This window comes from Pararge aegeria, chromosome 9 (assembly GCF_905163445.1).
Source record: "Pararge aegeria chromosome 9, ilParAegt1.1, whole genome shotgun sequence".
In the NCBI taxonomy this organism is placed as follows: domain Eukaryota; kingdom Metazoa; phylum Arthropoda; class Insecta; order Lepidoptera; family Nymphalidae; genus Pararge; species Pararge aegeria.
In genome coordinates, this window is record NC_053188.1 from 9,085,137 (window position 1) to 9,105,925 (window position 20,789).

Below are 20,789 nucleotides of genomic sequence, written 5' to 3' on the forward strand. Positions count from 1 at the left end.
TATCGGTTTATCCAAGTATTATATCCATAATATCATATTATTTATTTGACCTGCCTACTGCTTTTATCGTACTTTTTAAGTATAACTTTATTACACTACATAGGTGAAAATATAACGCCTGGATACGAAAATTTGTAAGTCACTCAGTAGGCAATAGAGAGAGAGAGAGAGAGAGAGAGAGAGGGAGAGAGAGAGAGAGAGAGAGAGAGAGAGAGAGAGAGAGAGCAATGCTGAGTTGTAGAACCAGAGTCACCTTTATAGTTTAAAAAATTACGAAGCAAACTTAGTAATGACAATTCCTAATAAGAACCGGTTGACGCATGGTGAAAAGCGAATATAGGAAAGGTTAGTAGTGGTGGACCCCAATACTCAGCTCATTGAGATGAGTTTGAACCACCTGGTTACCAAAGACTAGAGCAGCAGTGGACGACAACGATGAACAGAAAATATAAAGCAGTAATTTTTTGATAACATTTAGTGTATGGTAGTTGAGTAAGTGAGGAAGTGTACCTTAGTTTAATCTGACGCTAACAACAAATTTCACTTTGGATTAGAATATAAACCGCGCAGGTACTATACTTTATTCGCGTAATACCACGGGTACAGTAAATTTAATTTAATTATTGTCAACAAACTTTGTACTCCTAATATATACGAATTATTAACTTTTCTCTATGCGGCACGCTTTGTCCTATTCCACAATCTGAACCATTATAATTCAGAGTAAAAGCACTGTGGCAAGCTGAATATTATGTAGAAAAGAACATTGGATACTAACGTTTGAGTATAATATACCTAATACTACATACCTAAAGGGAAGTGCTGGCGGGTGGGGCGGGTGGATACTCTTTTATAGAGATAACTAGCTGTTTCCCGCGACTTCGTCTGCGTCTGATTTTGATTTTAAAGTATTCAGTTTCGCTAAGCCTTTAATGAGGGGTTTGCTGCTGTCCGCTGATGAGTTCTGTCCTCTATCTCCAACCACATTCATCATATCTACACACAGTTTGGGCAAAATTAAACACATATTATAACCTCTATAGTACAAAAATAATTATTTAAATCGGTTATAATTTGTCGGAGTTATGGTTTAAAATCGTCAAACACTTTCATCCCCTCTCTCAAAGGAACCGAGCTTTTATTTGGAAAGTATCCTTTAAAAGTACAAAGTTTCATGAGGATCGGTTTAGTAGTTTTTGCGTGAAAGCGTAACAAACAAACTTACATTGACATTTATAATATTAGTAGGGAAGTAGGGATGTATGATTACTTTATAGTGATAGTGTAGATGATTGCATTTATGCTTCAATATATTTCCTCACAGTTGCAGAATCCTGTTGAATACTTTATGCATAACTAGCAAATTTCAACACCGAACCCCATTTAATATAAATTTGCAGACATAGTTCTATTAGCTATGTTAATTTGAGTGAACCATAGTGTTAGCATAAGATCGAGGCTCCCAACTACGTTGAAGTTAATTAATGTTGTTCCCAAATTCCGTTACATTGCAGTATGAAACGAGAGGTAATTTTTAATTGACCATTGTCGCACTGAGAATATTGCTTAAAAGTGACCTCCTTATTCTATATTATTTCGCGGTTACAAATGAATGTTTTGAAATTATAGCTGGTAATCTCTCACGCTTTTAAAATTATGCTAGGCAAATGTGTTCAGATTTCTACATCTCTAGCGGATTGGTTTAAAGCAAACATAATGTAGTATGGAAGGTTTGAGTTTTTTATAGAAATTTTCTCCGGTTGATCTATTGTACCCTTCACCGTTTCTTCCTTTATTTTATTATACTAATGATAAAAATTCAAACATTTCATGCTGTTTTAAAGCAATCAAATTAATATCTATTTTACTGTTTTCCTTGTATTTTCCTTTTTTTGTTGTTGCAATAAAGTTTTTCTATTCTATTCTATTCTATTAATTGTTTCGCTACGGTGAATGACCGAGACAGTTATTCATACCGCCGTTGCACTGCGCCGCTTGCGCTTGCCTTAGGGTGTTTTTTAATCCATTTATTGATAATTAGTGTTGTATTGTAAAAATAGTTAAAGTATTTTTTTATAGAATAAAAAAATATTACAAATAAGTCTGCATTAAACGTCCTTGAGAAACGTGAAGTATGTCTGTTTTAAGTGGCTTTACGACGGGTTACCATTGAATTGTATCAGGAATCTTACAGTGGCCCGATCTATCTAAAATGATAATGTGGAAGATCCACCTTATTAACGTGTAGCTTTCTTCAAGCGATAAGCAAACTTCACCTTTGCTTACTATATCGTGTCGTTCGATACCGTTATTGCGATGGGTAACAAAGAAAATTAAGAAAAACGATCTCATTGATGGCCGGTTACAGTATTATTGAATACTGAACTGCAGTACAGGATATGCACTAAGCGGACAGATGGTATAAAATGTATGTATGATGGTATAGTACGAGTAGGTACTAAAAATTTATGGAAGGCATACTTGTTATAAAGCCTACCCTTAAGTTTTTATAACTCGTACTACAGATTTTTTTTCAGTTTATACCATCTGTTCGCTTTGTGCAAATACTTGCATACCGTGTGGTATTCAGGCCACTTCTGAACAGGGACAAAGTAAAAATCCTGAACTGATTGCGTAACATCAGCAGGTCATCTGCATCCGATAATAATAACCGCATTATCATACAAATGCTTTAAGCGGTGAATAAAATTGCATCATATCAATATTACATTTAAAATTTAAAGCGTCTGTTATTCATTTAAAAAATATCCGTACTAATGAATGTTCATAAACGTTTTCATTAAAAGTTAACCTGAATCCGATTAATAATTATTCTCAGTTCCGTAATAAATATACAGTATTCTGTAACATCAAGTCTTTAACATTAGTATTCCGAAGGGTCAATATTACCACTAGACCGGTACGTGGCTTTACTTACTATTATCGTAAATCTTCTTCTGTACTAAGAAATATAAAGGAGATTGATCACAGATCATAAAAAAACCAGCCCCGATAAGAAAGTTTTATAACTGTATTAAATGTAACAAGAATTTGTTTCTATATCAGTGGCTAATATACAATATTGCCTTTTAAAATAATTCTCCTGAAGAAAAACCTCATTTTAAAAAAGCTGTTTGCATTGTGAAATATTGTGGTTGTTGGTGTGCATTAAGTGAAACCTGCCAGTTCATACAAAATCAGAGTAAGAATCACTCTGAAAAATAGAACCAGGGCACATAGGAGTCAGTAGAAATAAATGAATAAAAGATTTGTAGACTTCGCCTGAAGAAATACCTACCTACCCAAGTCAAGCAAGCTCCTAATATTGATCATCAAAACTACATATTCTTTTTACTCTTAATATTGCGGTAAAAATCCTAATATTAGCCTCTTTTGTGCCGGTTCTAGGTCCCAAATGAGGGTTCTGCTTTGCATCGAAAATATTTTTGTAAGCTTTTCAAGAACAAAAATGTTTTTATTACGAACACCAAAATTTATCAAACTTTAAGTTCACTTTTTTTCATTACCCTATTCCCTTTTGTTGGGCCATAGTATTTTATATCTCTAACTTACTTCGTCCACCCTTTGATTTCGTACGGCGCAAAGAAACAAACCAACAGACACTTTAATTTATGACATAAATAGATAATTATATAAGAAGGGCATGTTAGACTCCATTATGAAGTACATATTTCATAGGAAGGTATCGGTACAAAATGGTAACCATTTTGTACCTATCACTTCTTTGTTAAAGATTAAATAGGTTTGTACATGCAAAAAGATAAGACCGACTACACTTTCTTCGACAAAATATGTGTATGACATGCCCTTAATATAACAAGCTATATGTATGTCAATGATATTCATCCGTTACAAACATACACAAGGACGGGCTGCAACGGTAGTTTTGATTATTTCGTCCTGAATATGAAATTCTTTGTCAAATAAATAGAAGTTTATATACGATACGCATTAAAGAAATATTATGTGCCGTTATAAACGAATAACTGGTATCTAATCAGTATTTGGTGTCAACGAAAGACTGTTTACTATAACTTTACATTGTTTTAATAACAGTAATATTAATATAAGTATTTTAATTGTGTGGACTACTTAGCTATTGTATACCTATACAATATATAGTATAGGTATATTAATTTGAAAAGGGGGTCAGCGATGCACTAAATGTGGTGAAAATATATAGTTCACTTGACCATGCAAATTATCATCAATAACCAAACGGGGAGGAAGAGGGGGGGGGGGGGGGGGTTATTGCTCATAATCACAACGCTGCGTAGTAGCGTTGAGGATCGCTGTAGATCGTAGTACCTACTCTGCTGCCCGTGCCCTGCTGTTCTTCTTTATATTCCCTTAGTCAATTCGTACGATATACATTCGCGGGTATTCTCATCTGACGTCACCAAACAGCACATAAAAATATAGGAATAAATATTTTAGGAATACTGAATCTAGTTAAAGCTCTGTGCCATTTGCACCAATTGGCTCCAGTTCAAACGGTAGTAGCAAATCCAGAAACGAATGAATTGAAAAGATGGTCTTACTAATTTTCTCTTTCTTGGAACTTTAGTTAAACATCGTTAAAAAAAAAACAAAATGTGGAGTAATTTTAAATGAAAGTACCAAATTGATTCATCATTATGATCATTTTTAACGCATTTCCGGTGGACGACAGGGCGCGGGTCTCCTTTCGGAGTGAGAAAGATGGGGCCTCATATCAATGGATAGGCCTCAATCCACAATGCTGGTCAAGTGCGGAATAGTAGCCTTCACAAGCCTTTGATAGCATAATGGGAACTTTCGGGCATGCGGATTTTCGCGTGCCCTGTTCCTTCACCGTTGAAATAAATGTAATTTAGTTGCTCAAAACGACAAAATCCCGAAAAGATCGAGGTATGTGCTGGGGAACGAACACGGTTGCCCGAAAGTGAGGCCGATTCCTAACTACTAGGAGTTTATCACTTCTCATTTTGGTTCAAATTTAAGTAAGCATGTATTAGAATAAAATGCCAAATTTTACTTCACTGTGCATGTATAGGGACCACATTTGAACTGTTTTATTGCAAACGATATCACTTTTTATGTAGGTAGCAAGAATTCATTGCACGATAGGTTGAGGATCTGGAACCATGCCATCTATTCTAAACTATGAATGCTTTTATTTCCTTATATCTCAGTTTATTGAATCGCATAGTAATGAAATGCAGCTGCAGCATTATTTAAAATATTCCCGGTGCTAATGGTGCTTGAAAAGTTATAATTTTAATCATTTCACGAACTGTGAGTGTAAAATGCACAAACTCCAACATAATATTATCAAACCACGTGTCTAAGTGGCTCACATTTGAAGGTTATACAGACACTAGTCTGAATATAGGTCGCAGTTAAATCATTACGTTTCTGATATTCTGATATTGTTTGTTGGAAAATTTACCTCTTGATTGCTATGTTTAAGAGGATACATTTTTTTTTCAAATTTCTATCAACAAAATTTTGATCTAGGCTTTATTTGACGGCCGATTGGTGCAGTGGGCACCGACCCTGCATTCTGAGTCCAAGGCCGTGGGTTCGATTACTACAACTGGACAATGTTTTGAGAGGAACATGAATGTTTGTAAGTGTCTGGGTGTTTATATATATGTTATAAGTATTTATGTAGGTATATTATTCATAAAATTATTCATGAGTTATCGTAGTACCCATAACACAAGCTACGCTTACTTTAGGACTAGATGGTAGTATAGTATTATTTGTTTTTTATTTCTATTTACAGTTATTTTCTAAGAAAGTGAGAGGAGACCAGTGCCCAGCCATGATGGCAGGGCACTGTTCTTTAACTGGGCCCTATTGACGAAATGTTAATAGGCTTCAGTTGATAGCTGGCCACAGGCTTTCTCTCTCATAGGTTTTAAAGCATAGCCCTACGACGCTCCTCCGTTAACGGGCTCAAATGTTAATGGCAATAAGAGTGACTGACAATTTAGCGTTCCTACTCTTCAAGGCTGACACCGCCACTTCACAGATACTTTCCTCACTCCGAGCTGGGGCGATATTTTTCTTATAAAACACCCATATAACAACATTTGACGGGACCGGGAATCGAACCCAGGATCTCGTAATGATGAATAAAGCTTGTGCGCTAAAACTCTAGAGTGTGGTTCAATAATCATGTTAGAGTTGTGTTGATACAATCAACTATAGATGTACTTACGTAAATTCATATTACTTTAACTATTAAACTGATTGGCAGCGTTTGTGTTAATCCAATTATCCTCAAATAACATAACTTGTCAAAAATCTCTTGTGCTTCTCGGATTACTTTAAAGTCAGATTATAAATTGTTCAGTACTATATTTTTCGCTAAATTCAAGTTCAAAATTAATTAATTTAAGTAGGCCTAGTTTAAAAGCACTTATGCACTTTTCGTCAAGTCAGTCTGGTTGTAATGACTCTACCACTTGAAAAGCATTCACCTTTTGAATGGCATTTGAATATAAAATTTTATTTGGGGCTACTAAAATAGACTTACGTTTCCTCAACTTTGAGTTATTAGTCAACTAAATTCTGTATTTCTATATGCACAAGCTTATTTTGTAGAGGTTCTTCCTTAAAAGCTGTTTCTTGTAAAATTACTAAGTAAAACTAAGTACCTACGGCAGCCTGATTAAACACTGTCAGCGCTTTTACCTAGCGTTTATAAGCTCTAGCTTCATTAACTTTTTGTTAAACTGCGGGAATCCTTTCATTTTAGGGCTGATTACAGTGCAACTTCGTGCTGTTTAATCAAGCGTTAAATTGAGTAACTATTTGTCCAGTATTTAGTAATTATAGCTTTTAATAATTTTGTTAATATTTTTTCACAACGGTTCCTTTCGGTTCGTTCGTAAATCAACTGACACAATTTGTGTACGTTTTAAGATATCGCAAAAGTTCACGGAAGGTTTTTTTTTTATAGTAGTACCAGCAGAAACTGGTTTCTCTTCGCTGTAGTTCAGTCTAATGATGGAAACAATATAAAACACTCTTAATTAAAAACGCTAGGTTGTGCAAGAATAAAAACTCAATCTGTCCTTCAATAAAATCAAAGGTAGGCCTTTTGACTTTTGCGAACAATCATGCCTACCTTTTTATTTATATATATCAGTAGTATTATAGAGAGATGAACTAAATTGAATGGAATGTTAATAATTTTTTTATCTTGTTAGTTTTTTTTCATTATTATTAACCACAAACTGGCTTCCAAAAGCTGTACTTAACGTTAAAACATTTTCCAACAGCCATTGTTTTTTGTAGATAGGTACAGTAAAGTATAGAATTTTTAAAATGTCCTTTTATTAATTACTTTTAGGATAACAGTTATAAGAAGGCAATTGTGGACGCCATTCTAAGATACCCGTGAATAACAATTAACCACAATAAGTAGATACTCCGAGTACATCACGTCAATCATAGAGAAGATAATTTGGTCCGGATTAATGTATAAAATCGGACACATTTCTCGCGTTGTTTCATAAAGCGCAAGCTAAATGGGAAAGTTTCGGTGGTATTCCGGACGATCAATAGCAATAACTGGTAGGCATTAATTGTAGATTGGCTGGCGAGAATCGCTTGTTGTCGAATATTCACTTTCACATCACACATGCAGGTTAAAATTTAAGATGTAATTCGAGGAAAGTGAGAGGCCATCACTTTTTCTTTACACAATGTGTTTGAACACTCACGGGCCTTTACTACCTGCTTGTAATAGAAAATCCAGTAGCCCCCGCCGGCAATTGGAAAGCCATTTACCTGGAAAGATAAATAAAGTTTATTTGTACTGCCATGTTCATTGATTTGTAGGTATTAGGTAATATGTATAACAAATTTACATTGACTAAAAAAATTAATACTTTAACAAAGATTTATAATACAAAGAGGTATATATATATTTTAGGATATAACAGGAAGGGTTACTGGTCATATATATTCACGCAGGTTTATGCAGCTTAACGCTATTTAAAACTAACTAAACTAAAATATATAAGTCACAAAAAGTTTTTTCAGTATACTTACAGCTAGCCAAAACGTAAGTATACAAAGTCATTTTCAAAGGTTCTTTACATATATTATTATTTAACTCTAGATATAATTTATGAAATTATCTGAACTTTTATAGATATGCCTATTCGTTGGTGTTGAGCAATCATATTATAAAGCAACGAAAGTGCACGAAATGTTCAAGCATTTTGAGCATAATGCGTACGTATTGAATGGGGTGAAAAAGTGGCAATCTTCCCCTGCACGTTCATACTGTTTTGCCAGGCATTCGCACCGCTAACGAGCATTTTTAAATTGCATTTGGTGAACCTACTTGTAAAGGTGTATGTAATGTATAACATTATGAAAAGTATGTTACCACATAGTTAATTTGGAGGTTACATGACTGAAGGTGGGTTTGTTTATCTTCAGTATTAGATAAATTATACCATTTTGCCGATGACCTAGTCCAATGTGAATGATCTCGAGATATCGTGTCCGTTATGCGAACTAAGCGACGCTTCGCTAATCAAGCATCCTCGCGGTTTGCTCACACTGCGAGACGGAATTTACTTAGCTCCATTATTGCTTTACTAACTGACTTCGTCAAAGAAGGTTATTCTCGATTTGCAACGGATTTTTGGCAAAACTTTAACGCTCACCAATGTACGTAGTTATTTGATTGAGAATACAACAAAGTGAGCATAATAAAACTCACTAAATACTTACCAAAATAAATATTATCTTTGGCCTACTACTGTGCCACTTTGTGGGTTCTCATAGGAAAGGGATTTAGAGCATAAACCTGGGAGGTGGAGACACTACTATAATAGTTACCGGGGACGTGCTCTCTGTGGAACGGGTGAGGACATCGCAAGTTTAGCAACCGTCCAACCCGGGAATCGAACCCGGGACCTCGTGATCCGTATTTAAACATGAAAATTACAAGACCAGCGATGCATTAACTATAATAAATATAAGAGACTAATAAAATATGATAACCACATCTCAGCCTTTGAATTAAGATGGGTATGTGTCCAAAATTATTAAGCTTTAAGTAAATGCACAGAAGAATACTGAATGGTATACCTTCTATTATTTATTTTTCTTTGCAACCATAGAATAACGTATTTTATAAGCTTTTTATTTGCAAAAGGTATCGCTTTATATATGCAGTTTTGTGGAGTGAGCATACAGCAAGCACAGTAACTGTAAGTTACGATGCACTTAAGATGTGGCTTCCACATTGAGTATTATGTAATAACGTACTAAAGGAGACGGTGTATTTTATTAATGGTACCTACTCGTACCCTGCATCTCAGCGTAGCTTTGTGAAGTTTTAGTTCACGATAAATTCGAAAATAAGGCAGCACATCAGTACATATTAAGTTAGAAATTTGTTGATTCGTTGGTTGTTATTTTTTTCACGCAGCAACAAAGCAATTACGTGCTTTGCATAGATATAAGTTTTGGGCCGGAGAGTGCTTTTTTCTACATAAATACACGGTTCCAATTAAGATAAATCTTTAACAGATTACTTTTTCAGGCTGAAAGAAAGACTTGTCAGTCACCTTAGACTTTTTACTACAGATCACGATCCGTAGTCAAATATACGAACCACTAGGCCAACTAAGCAGTTGCACATCTTTTATAAATTAATTAATTTCGTTAGACGAAATTAGCATGTTAGGTCATTTTATTACTCAAACGATATTACGAATTGTTTCCGGAAATTAAGTAAGACTAAATGTGAAACGAGTACCATATATTTTCTCAATTAGAACCACTACGTTACGAAAATAGAAGTTGCGATGCGTACCACTGTTACTTTATTTTAACTGACTTCATGCATTAAAAGTTTGTGAGCATTTGAGGAATTCCCCGATCCCCTGAATATCGGGGGAATTCCTCAAATTTTATGGCCAGACTGTACATGGCTGGGTGTGTTAAACTCTCTTATATTAAATTAAATCTTAAATAGATGCCGGTGTATTTTGAGAGAAGGTAATTGAACATGATCGAATCTTTTTCATACCAAGTGACTTATGGCAGATTCAATAATTATGTAATAAAGCCTAAATTATCAAGCATCTTTCAGAATACGAATAGTTACGTATCATTTGCAATTTAATAATATTGCCTTATAAATAAATCGATTATTTTCTTTACTTTGGCTATTCGAATATTAGAAGAAAGATAGATTGCCACCTGTCCATAAATGATTGACAAATGATAGAAAGTTGACATTCAATGTTTCTTATTCGAAGACCGTACATTTACGCATCAAAAACTTTGTATCAATAGTGATTAAATAAAACTTTTATTTATTTATTAGGTTGCACGTGACTACTTCAAAATCTTAGGATGTATTTTATACATCATCATTATACATACATCATTTTATTGTTATACAAATCTACTTACCATAGACTACTGGATCATTGTACGAAACAAAATAGCATCGACTCATTGAAGCTACTCGTTAAAAATTTTTGCATTTCGATCTTAACATGGTTACGTTGTATTAACTTGATTGAAAGATTTATTTAAGCAGATGACGTTGTTTTATTTGTGGGTAAAATTCGTGAATAATAATTGCGGTCCAATTGTAGTACCATAATATCTATTTATTTATATCAATGGTAGTAGGTAATCGATAGAAAGACCAAGTTACTTGATATTGATCTCAATTGCAAGCGAATGTTTTGCGATGACGCGTTGGAAAGTCAACGCCGTACGTGCTCTGATCCATTGAAGCCAGCCACGTACCACAGCATACGTGACGGTCACCTAATACGGAATGCCTCATTGTCAGTGTCATGCGTTTGTTGACTGTTTTACAGTTACCGCCTTTTCCTATCTCCCCACCTGATATGGTGGCGGACGCGTTTTCCATATTCATATGCCATTACGAAGAGAAAGAGTTCTTGTAATGTAGGTAGTTTAATAGGCACGGAAGTGTTTCAGAATTTTGGACAGTTGGGTCGTTAGTTCTTTTTATTTACTAGTCCTATAAAGTGGGTTTTAGTTTTGATCTAGCATAAACCATTCAAAATGTGTGCGGTATGGTTGCGTCAAAAATATCAATTCATAGATTAGATTTTCGCGCATTATGCTCAATAGTCAAAATTAGCAAAGTAACGCTTATGGTTTAGATATTTATTTCTGAAAATAATTACAAAGTTTCGCTTAGTAGAGAAAATACTTAACTTAAACTATAACATGATGTGAGCGTACACTATAAAAGGTAAGCATAACTAAGTAAATGCAGGTAAAAAGAAAATGTTCGTAAAAGTGGGTAGTTAACTTTTGTCCCTTGTCGCCGGGCTGGCCTGCATTAAATACACGATTTAAAAGTAACACAATTAGATAATGAAATTATCTAAATGTACCTAATATAGAAAATAATATAGGAAGGGAATCTCTAGATTTCGAACGAAAAATCACTGCTACATATTTTCCAGAAACTGCACAAGCTAGGGTATGTATTCATACAAATAAAAAAACATTTTAAACCAAAATCGACAGTTATTAGAAAGTCAAAGCGGAATTTGCGGTTGAGGTTTCATTCTTTTATTATAAGAGTTTGTCCCAAGCAAATAAACGCTGAAGGAACTATACCTAATAATATTCTGGCAGAGGTTGATTAAAATTCCGTTCAAACGCCTTAGTTTATTGTCAATTGAGTGACTATTCATCGTATTTTGAACACGTCCATACTATTTATAATACGACCACTGAAGGAATGGGTTCCTGACCTTTTCAGTTAGTCATATAAAACAATAATATAATCGTTGATATAACCTGGTAACAGTGCGGAATGTATTGAAAAAAATACTGCTTAAAAGAATTAAAATGTGTTTAGTGACATAGTTTTAATGATAACCATCCGCAAGTATACAATAAAGGTAAACCTTGACTTATAGTATAAGAATTGGAGTGTTAGCAAAGGAAAAGCAAGGTTATCACAATAGACGAGAGTCAACTAACCTACGAGTTTAAAGCTCTGTTCAAACTAATGTGCGCCGCTGTGTCAAGTATAGGTCGGCCGATCAAAGAGTGCTTTCCTAATCAGAATGATTGACTGGACGATGTAAATACGCAATGGCTTTGCTTTACACATTACTACATTATTGTAAAGCAAAGCCATTGCGTATTTACATCGTCCAGTCAATCATTCTGATTAGGAAAGCACTCTTTGATCGGCCGACCTATACTTGACACAGCGGCGCACATTAGTTTGAACAGAGCTTTAAACTCGTGGGTTAGTTGACTCTCGTCTATTGTGATAACCTTGCTTTTCCTTTGCTAACACTCCAATTCTTATACTATAAGTCAAGGTTAAAATTTTTATTTTGAAATATCCATTCAACAAGGGCATGCTCGAGGGACGAACTTAAAAATAACTTTACGTACCATCGTACGTAAAGTTATTTTTAAGTCTCATTTTCAGCGAAATGTCAGCTTAACAAGTTATATTATATACTAACTACACCCATAGCGCAGCTGCGCTTTGGATATAGTTAGTTTCGGTGGGATTCAATTTGATTTTATTCATACATTTAATTTATTTAAACCTTCTTAAAAGCTATTCATAAGTTTCCGTTTACCGTAAGAACTTAGGGATAAATACAAAATCACAGACGTACTTATGTAACGTCTGTGATTTCATTATAAGGCTACGGAACTTTGAAAAGGAACAGGAATAAGAAGTATCGTTCCCATCGAAGCAATAATGTTCACTAAGAAATATTCAACTGAATAATTCCTGAGAGAGTGAACAAGTACCCAAGTTCCAGACTAAAGGGCTTAACGTGCTTACTAAGTAATTACATTCGGAGTTCACGTTGCTGTGTAAGTAGGTGTTTCCGCACTCAAGCAAGAGCTGAGACACGGGTTTAAGGGAATTACTCGGTCAGTAGGCCGAACTTTTCCAATCAACAAGCTTCGAGATCGGCAATTAGATATTGTTACTTGAGATTACTATGCGACACCTAGTGTGTAAGACTTCGGCTTCCATTTTGAGTTCGATTACGCACCTCGAAATTTTTAGGAATTATGTGCGTTTGAGTAATTTAATAGCCCCTCCGTACTGGGCCAGCATGGTGGACCACGGCCTTAACCATTTTCTATGTGGGGCGAGACAAAGGCCCTGGAGTGGGCCAGTAATGAGTTGATATGACGATGATGGTGATGAGTAGTTAAATATCATCAACGGGGAAGCAAAACATTGTGAAACCCGCATGACTTAGGGTTCATCTATAGCATAAGCGCTTCTCATTCTGAAAAACCCATGCCTTGTTAAGGGCCAGTAATAGCTCATAATGATGATGATGATGATTTCTTTGTGACCAGAGCAGATCAGAGAAAATTCCGAAATTATTAATTTCCTAATTTCCTGCCGGGGATTGTTCACATTCCATAAATTATGCTACAGCGCACACTAATGCGCCAGGGAGGTCGACAAATTACAAATATTTCTAGCTTCTAGCATCGTATTTTATTTTTATTAAAAATCAAGCTTAATAGGCAATTTATCAATGTTAAAATCAATCTTAATTTATTTTGATGCTTATCTAAGTACGACACGGACACAAAATACCAAAAAAAATAGTTTTATTACCAATTTTATTCAAATCGCTATAAAAATCTACAGATAGTAATATATTTGCTCAATTCAAATTTTCCATTATTATTCGCTGACGATATAAGGTGTAGAATGTTAAAATGTTAGTGGTAATTTCCACTTATGTCGTTGTATCAGGAAAGAAGGTCGACTCATAAGACTTTCCTGCTTTGAAGCAAAAAAATCTCGTTAGAAAATGGGAAGTCAACACTTTATAACTGGTTATGTTATGTGTATGTTTGCTTTAGCTTTAGAATTCTCGTTAAACTTAGCAGATTTAATGTCTTTTGTTTTCTAACTATTATAGTACATTTTTGTAATGCGCGAATGGCCCAAACAATATTTTACGAATTTTGATGGTTCTCACTCTGATCGTATCGAAGTTCGCTTCAATACAAGTTACAGTTTATTCGCATTTCTGCGTTCATAGCTGAAGCTAGTTCAACAATAAAAAATAATAATTTAAGAACCCCTGAAGAATTCGTCGTGGTAGCGGCCATCTTGGATTTGACATTTGTCATAGTGAGTGTATTCTACTGGTCCAGCCTTTTCATTTTAAGCGCATATTGTGGGAGTTGTGAAAAAATATGTAGTAATTAACCATTTTTTGGCTGCGGCTATCTTAGGTATCAAAAATAGCTAAGAATACTCCCGACTAATTCACCTTTTAAACAAAGAAAACAAATTCAAAATTGGTTCATCCGTTCGACCCACACACACGTAAATACACACAGACAAATCAAACTTATGATACAGTTGTTTTTGCGTGGGGAGTTCAAAACTATTGTAAAACGTTGCTATGTTGACCTTTCGAAAGAGCATCTGCTAAGTTTCTTGCAGTTATGTGATTGCTACTATATTTTAGTTCAAATGTTAAAACTATTCTATGTGATGACTTTTGGGTCTAAAATGTTGCTAACTATGGGTCTCAAAGTCAGGAATGCTCCGCATTCGTCCAGGAACCAGAGTTACTAACATAGCTCAAAGAGTCGCGAAGCTAAAGTGGCATCGGGCGGTGCACATAGCTTGGTGAACTGATGGACGATGGGGTCCCAAGGTGCTGGAATGGCGACCTCACACCGGTCAACGAATCGTTGGTAGACGGATGACATCAAGCGATAAGAAGGGAGCCGCTGGTCCCAAGCGGCACAAGACCGTGTATTCGGAACTCAACACAAAAGAATTATGTCCAGATGATGATGATGATGATGAACAGAAATGTTTAGACATAATTACCCCTACGTTTTCGTCTGTTAGACTTTTCAAAAATGCCTGGCTAAAAAGTGTTCTGTGTCTCTAAGATGCAAAGTATGCTATGCGATGTTCCGTCAACATTACTTATGTTACAAAGGTATTTTCCTTTAATTCCGTGGAAACGGTTCCCGCTCTTTATCCCCGAGTAAACGTTTTTATGTCCATCTTCAGTATGCAAGCTATCTCTGTGCCAAATTTACTTACTGGTTGAGCCAAACATAGTAAGTTTCTTATTTAAAATAAAAAGGGGAACATTTTTAGTTCTCTTTATTCATAACAGGATGAATTACAAAAGGTTTTTTCGTGTTTTCATCTTTAAAGAATAATAGCAGCAACATATAGTAAATATTAATATTTTATGTACGTTATCGTCATTAATTGAGGAAGTAATTAAGAAAACATCTCACATAATTCATTTGAGTGGCATTATGAAAGGAAAAAGTTTTAAATTTTAAATAGTTATTTGTTACAAAAACGAAAGTATTACGCACAATAATTTTATACAGAAATGTATTGTCATACGCCTCGAAAAGTAAGTTGAGAGTTAAGATACAAAAGCCTCATTTTCACACTCGCGTATGAAGCGAAATTTGCGGTCTGTTATTGCAGTTTTACTTTTATTTCGAATCTCATTTTTCAACACTGAACTAGTTTCAAGTTTTTTGGTTTAAAAAAGTGACAATGGAATTCTGTTTCATATTACGTTCGTAATTTTGTCGTGAAAAAGATTTTTACATTTTTAGGGAGAAAATATTTTAAGCGTAAATATTGCGTAATAGGACTTAGGTTATCAAAGACGTTGTTCAAGAGGTAGAGTCGCCAGGACACTTCTATTTGCACTGCATTATTATTGAGGTGCATTAAAAAACCCTAAAGCGAGTGCAAGGTAAAGTCATTATTGATGTGTTTGTTTGCGTTAGGTGTTTGAACCACGTAGATTATCATGGGCCCTGCGTAAGGATGACACGCAAAATCGTGAAGCGTTCACGATTTTTTTTAAACGACAAATTTTGTTGTGGGCTCTTCTTAGGCCTGGGCGAGTTTGGAACCCTCGTAGCTTTAGGTTTAAGTTGGCGAACGAAGTTATCACCATCCCTTTACAATTATGTAAACATATTAGTGCCTATGATAGGCCTACATGAATAAAGAAATATAAGAATTAGAATTTTGAATTTATAGTAAACTGTGTACTGTGTCAACATTGCCTAGATAAACTTTACATAATATGGATCCAAAGACGGTGTATAAAAATAACAAAGCAAAAGAATATTGTCAAACGCGGTCGAATTCGTAACTAGTACAAAGCGTTGACTCTTAAGGTCAACCGGCCGCTTCCTTTCTTCCTGCTTTTTATAAGGGCAGCATATGCGATACGGGTCCGATCAGGCTTCCTCGTGTATGGCAGGTGCAGATATTATTATTAGTACCACTTCCCGTTCGTTGAACTAACACCGTTACTTACTTAACGCATTTAGTTCTCGCCATTCGAGAACGACATGACACTAATAACAATCGGGCAATCGGTTACAACCTGTGGCTACAAATAGGATTACTATAACGGGTTCTAACCTTGGATGGTGTCAAATACTTTCATCGCACGAAATTCAAAGAATGCAAGGAAAACTTCTACTAACTTTTCTAACTATTATTGTAATCTAATCAATCTTTCCATGACTTTTTAGTGTAAACTATGTTTTAAAACAAAAAAGTTTGTATAAAATAAACAAAAACATTCAAAATAAAAAAAGATTTCCTTTAGGTGTGTGTTAACTTTACACTTAAAAGTAACGAATATATTGTTTTACATTAAGAGACAGGTAAGAAAAGTAACTTTAGTTTCAGTGGAGTAGTTAGGTATACTTTTAACATTTCTCTACTAATATAAGTATAGGTATTGGTTTATTATTACGTTATAATATTTATTGGTGATGTAAAGTGTATAGTAATACATTAGCCCACCAACCCGCAGTGCAGCAGCATGGTGGGTATATGCTCTGGCGTCTGTCCTATGAGACACGAGGCATGTGCCCAGCAGTTGACGTGAATATGATGTGGATGGTTATTGAATTATTAAATGATATTTAATAAAAGAAAATTTATATCGCCGCAGTTGGAATACATTTGACGGTGATATGATTCTAAGTGAACAAAATAATACTGGATGGATGAACAATGAATATAATCCGTTATACCCAGACATACCTATTCAGTGTAATTATAATTTCATTGTTCTTCACACACCACAATAAACAGATCTCCCAAATTGCCCCTACGCTCTTATACTGAGATTTTGTCCGTGATGTTCGCTTCACAATGCTTAATTGTTCAGAAGAAAGAAATAAGGTTCTATCATTCCCCTCACCTGTCATAAACACGCTTCGTCGGAAAAAAATGAAAGAAACTAAACATTTTTGACATTGAAAAAATGATGGTTAAGAAGAAAGTGATAAGGTTCATTCATTGCTATCACCCGTCATATACACGACTGAACCGAAGAAAAAAAACTAATCAGATGCAAGAATAAGAAACTTATCTGAGAAGAAACTCAATGCTTTTGACAATGACAAAATGACTCTGGAACGCATGAAGATATAAATCGGTGTCGAAAACACAAATAAGCTGGCACAGCAAATATCGTATATTCCTAAATAGACTGCAAAAAAGGAAGGCTTTCTATTTTCACCTTATATTGCTATTGCCAGAGTTCTTCATACGTGTTAACTATGTTTTTTTACAAATTCCATGGAAACCGTTTGTTTCCCTGGAATGCAAAGTAGGCTATGTTACTCGCCGTCCTTTCAACTAAATCTATGCCATCATCAAGTTAAATAAATAATATAAATAAATATCCTACGCAGCATTGTTCCGGGCTGAAAAACTATTATAACAATTTACCGGTGTAGTTACAGGCACATGACGTTTAATACCTACGCCTAAGATTGATGTTCACGCGGCAGCACTTTGACACACACACAAACAAAAAAAACCCGTGTTCCTATAAGTGAGAGATTACGTTACGTTATAGAATGTTGAAATCTATCAAATAAAAAAGCAATGTTTTAAATATGATTCCGGATCATTCAGGTGTTCGGTGTCTGGTAGTCATCGATTTCAGCAAAAGTAAAAAATCAAGTTTGTTTTATCTTTATCAAGTTTATCGCTTACGTGTTTTTATTAAAACATAAAAAAGTAGTTTAGAGTCTAGCTCAATATTGCCAACAGTTCAAGCAAACAGATAAAGCTGGATCGTAGTCAAAAGTTATTCAAGTAGAACGTAGCTTTCTTATTCGTATGCTCAATGTTTGCTGCGTACAGATTACGCTTTTTACGACTTTCTTATAGGAAAACTTTTTAAAATGATTTAGATTCAGTGTGTGTTTAATTGCTCTTTGTCTTGGGGTTCAAGTGTAAATAAAATTGTTTCTCACTTCCCACTTAAAAAAAATGGGAATTTGAAAAAGTTTACTGTATCTTATTATCTATTTCTGTACTTATATTATTAAGAAGGAAATATTATTATTATAAAAATGAATCATAAAACAGGAGATATGGCGTAACATGCCCAAAAAGTAGGTACTCTCAATTTCAAATATTTTCCATTTTCGGTTAAAATAAACGCCTTTATTGAATTAATCGATTGTTTTGTGATATTAAATCGTACGATGGCATTATGTCGAAAATAAAGGCTCCATTACATTTGATCAGCTGTTTTTGCGTACGAATGACTAACGTAATATAAAAGCGTATGGTGTTAACATCCGCGTTATTCTAACATAAGTGCTTTTCTCACTCATTTTCCTGCTGTTCAAGGCGTATGTACTGCGGAATAGAATTTTTATGGTAAAAGTGAAACGGCACTACAGCAGGTTGAATGACACTAAACATTTCCTATGTAATGGCACAGTTTCCTTACAGCTACGTTAGTAGAACATATAGTAAATATAGTACGTATATAACGTATACAATATTCATAATATATTTACATCCTCAGCGTTTTTAGGTCCCCTTGACCGGCACAGTGGTCAGCAGGTTCACCTACGGATCTTAAGGTCCTAATTCGGTTGCTTGGTCGGGCCGAAAATGTTAAAGTACTGCGGTTTTTTAGCAAGAATTTTGTTGTACCAGCCCTAAGTTACCTAAAATGTGTATTTGTTGATTGGTTTTTTTGTGCTTGGAGATTTATTGTCAATGACAAGTGACGATTGTTTTACAGCTCTACATCTCTCTATCTTATGAGGGCGGAGGATTGAGGAAAGCAAGTTTGTATCATTATCTGTAATAAAATTGTTATGTCCTAGTAGTGACATAAGTCAAGAGCTGTTTATCAAATTAAAAATTCGCCTTTCTTTGATCACTGAGTGTTCGGAAATAGAAACTTCCTGACGAAATGTATAAATATTCATTTGGTTTAGTCTAGCCAATACTATCATTCGTGTTCATTGGAGTCAAAAGAACTATCATGGCCACTTTCTTATTTTTTCATCGCTAACAAGTTGTTATAGATAGAAATTAATTATATTATTATAACATCAATCTCTAATTTCTCAGTTTTAATCCTTATATGGAAATCATAAGATACATTTGACCGAAGAGTTCCAACTCGATGCCACGTTTTCCAACATAATTTTAATTAGAATCCACCCAAAACTACGAAACACCTTAACAATAAACAAACGAGTTACTGAAAATTACAATAAAGTAAATTAAAAAAAAAAAATCTCTGCTTCGTTCGAGTCCATTCAGGACTGAAGTGTATCGATAATGCAGTCGTGTTTATATAACATTGGTTGTGGATCAAATATAATTTTTACTGTTTATTGAAAACTATTTATTAATTAAATCAAATTATTAACGTATCTGTAAAAATAATCTGTAATAAATGAATTTAATAAATATCTGGTAGATATAAAATTATAGTTATCAAAGTACAATTATTTATCCACTTTTTAAAATAACTGTAACAATAGTTATTATCTGTCGTAATATTTACCAAGAATTGATTTTGGCAACTTTACAAGAAATTAATGTTTTAAAAATAACACATTTCCCGTTTCAAATTCCTTGCATCATTAAGGTTATGGTAATTCCGAGTAATTTTATAGCTCTAGGTAAATCTAAATAACTAAGTACTTGCTTAATGTGTTCGCTCATTGGTGGTTATTATAGATGTAGAATCAATTAAAATAATATTATAATGACTCACGATAGTAAAATAAATGAATATTAGGTAGGTATGATGATTAGTCATTGATATAGTATTTGTAGGTGAGTGTGCGTGTATATTTGAAAGGTCACGTTTTAATGGTTATTTAAAAAAGCACTGTACAGGTAAATTCAAATTCATAATTTCTTTATTCATGTAGGCCTATCACAGGCACTTATGAAGCGTTCATATGTTAACATAATTGTAAGGGGATGGTGATAACTTCGTTCGCCAACTTAAACCTAAAGCTACAAGAGTTCCAAACGCGCCCTGGTCTAAGAAGAGCCCACAACAAACTTAGCCGGGTAAATTTTTTTTTGTTATCACCATCTCACAGTTTATTTAGCTATGAAGCTAGAGCAATTCACACCCAAGCTTTTTTATCGTTTACGTAATCCTTAATATTATAATAGGATTTTTCTGTAAGCTTACGTTTTATATAAACTTTGAACTTATTGAGAGAGGTACATTCTTACATCCATCCTCCGTGCCGTGTGGTGACGATAGATCATAACACAATTTATCGTCACCATTTATCTTCTCCCCATGGTCGTTGTATGAGGCTACTGACTCATTATAACGGGGAACGGGCTGCAGTCTCATCAGTGCTTCTACTACGTGATTATGTGAAAAGAAGAAGTCCTCCCGTTAGAAGAAGTCTTTAGTCCAGCA

General features: G+C 34.6%; 1 protein-coding gene and 1 pseudogene across 1 annotated transcript in view; one reads left to right on the forward strand and one right to left on the reverse strand.

The window, feature by feature from the left end:
* The window catches only part of LOC120626629 (sushi, von Willebrand factor type A, EGF and pentraxin domain-containing protein 1), a 104,818-nt gene that overhangs the window by 64,055 nt on the left and 19,974 nt on the right, over positions 1-20,789 (reverse strand). The gene's annotated exons all lie outside the window — the stretch shown is intronic.
* Positions 15,848-15,909, forward strand: LOC120626640 (annotated as a pseudogene).